Source organism: Lactuca virosa, chromosome 4 (genome assembly GCF_052849685.1).
Source record: "Lactuca virosa cultivar CGN04683 chromosome 4, Lactuca_virosa_CGN04683_v6, whole genome shotgun sequence".
NCBI lineage: Eukaryota > Viridiplantae > Streptophyta > Magnoliopsida > Asterales > Asteraceae > Lactuca > Lactuca virosa.
In genome coordinates, this window is record NC_136429.1 from 158970510 (window position 1) to 158972874 (window position 2365).

General features: G+C 35.1%; 1 long non-coding RNA gene across 1 annotated transcript; it reads left to right on the plus strand.

Annotated features, from left to right (window-relative positions):
* Nucleotides 1-700: 700 nt before the first annotated feature.
* LOC145168581 (uncharacterized) lies at nt 701-1812 on the plus strand. The gene is made up of 2 exons (XR_013741940.1): nt 701-768; nt 1117-1812. It is a non-coding gene; the product is annotated as an uncharacterized LOC145168581 (long non-coding RNA).
* Nucleotides 1813-2365: the final 553 nt, after the last annotated feature.

Here is a 2365-nt window from a genome sequence, read left to right on the forward strand (position 1 = left end):
ATGATTTTGTTAGATTCCTCGATTTCTCTTGTTATTAAGCCAGAGAGGTTTCGATTGGGCCTTCTGGGCTGATGCGGCCTAACATGTAGGCTCATTGATGACATTCCTAGCCTATATCGGGCTTTCCATTTGGGCCTTATTGTTGTTTCTTAGCTACTGCCTACTGCCTAATACAATAGTAATTACACACCTGCATTTATTCTTTAAAAGTTCAAATCTGATTTTAAATAGTTCATTATAATAATTTTTTTAATTATATGTAAACGACGAAAAGAAGTAATCATGTAACCAAACAATAAACGAAAAGGTGCTTTGACGATTCATTTTAAAACAGCAAACAAGCGTAATAAAACGTGCATGGGTAATATTTATGTATCAATTTAAATAGAACATATTGTTGGTAACAGTAGAACCACTAAAAAGAATGAGATTTACGTTTTATTTTGGACACTTTAGTTTGATTTGTGCATTTCATTCCATGCCCATATCATATTCACATGGCATGGGGTCGTATTGATGCATGAATGTTCTTGCCACTTTTGGACAAAATATGGATGGCAATAAACACCATAAGGAGGGCCACATGCATAAAAGCACTTTATGAAAATAGTTAAGCAAACAAACAATCCATACAACTCATAATAAAACATCCTTGTACTCATTTTTTGAGTATGACATGATCATACATCCAACCTAAATGGGGTCTTATTTGTTTTCAGTCACCAGTTGATTGGATAGAATTGACGCAAATGTGATCATTGCTATGAGGTTCGCTTTCTCATCTTTTTGTTTTAAACGTTCTATTTTCTCTTTTATGTATATACGAAGATGACGTTTTCTATAGTTTATCTTTATTTGTTGGGTAAATTACACAAATGGTCCTGTACTTTGGGATAATTTATACATTTTGTCCTTAACAATTTTTTTTAACTTGGACTGTCCCTGTATTTTAGTTTTATTACGTTGTTGGTCCTAAATGATGTAAAAAAACTATTCTACCCTTATATATATTTTAAATTTTCTATTATTTTTGTGTCATATTTTTACATTAAAAATAAATTAAATAATTAATTAACCATCTACCCCCCCCCCCCCCCCCCCCTCTTTCATTCACAGGAGAAACGCATAACATCCTTTTCCCCTTTCCTTCATCATCGTTGTCTCTTCTCACTTCCCTGATCTTGTCGCCGATCCACAATATAACCACAGACGACCCGTTCTGGTGAAGCACACCACTGAAATCGGAAGTACATCAACCCATCGTGAAGCCATCCTGTTTGAAATTGTGTTTCATCACTACCGGCGTCGTTTCATCACCACCGGAAACCACATCCATCGTCGCCAAAAGTTCTACCTGTGAACACCGGCTTTTGGTGTACAAATCAATAGATACGCTGCCGCCTGCACCTCTGGTTCACCCATGTCCAAAGCGTGAATCATCATTCCTTAAACAGCATCTGAATCAGTGAGAAATTGTTGGACCATCTTTCGATTTTGATTTTTGCAGTTTCGATCTTCATGGTCCTTCGCCTCCACCTCCTTTCTCTCAATCTATCGTGTATCAATTTTGTTTTTTTAGTCACGTTCTCACCTGCATCGGTTTTGAATCTTCTGGTGGTCTTATTACGCACAAAACTCGTCGATGTTTTTAGTGGTTTTCTTTTGCAAATCTTTTAGGTATGTTGCATATATTTTAGTTTTAAATTAGGGTTGGAAATCGTTTGATTGAATGGTTTGTTTGAAGTTTGATTGGTTGAATGAAAATCATTAGGTTTGGTTGAATGAAAATCAATTGCTAAAAATTGATTTTAAGGTTTTCTTATTGATAATCTTCTTTGAGAGGTTTGGTTGAAATCAAAAGATGTTTGACTAATTTGGTTGTAATTGATGCTGATTTGCAATTGGGCGCTGAAATGTTCTTCATCCAGCCACACCATAATTCTCCAATCTGAATAGGGAGAAATCGAGATAGAAGGATCAACACAAGGAAATTGCATTTCAACCTTGATGAATTCTTTCAAATATTTGAGAACCAGTTAATAAATTTCAAAGCTTTGAGTTTTATTTTTTCGATAGGGTTTTTGATGTGTGTTTAGGTTACCCGTGGTAGATGAGAAAGGAGATGGTTAAAGTTTGGAAGAAAGGGTGACGATGATGGCGTCTGGTAGGGACTAAAAAGAGTAAGGAGAGAGATTGATACCTGGGTTTGGGTTTGACAGGAGAGAAACTGAAATGGGTAGAAGGTGATGCACGCTTACAAATCTAATTATCGTTCTTTTTTAATAAAAAGTAATAAATATACTAAAAAAATAAAAATGTATCATTAAGGGAAATATGGTTAATTCAAGTCAGTTAAGGACTAAAT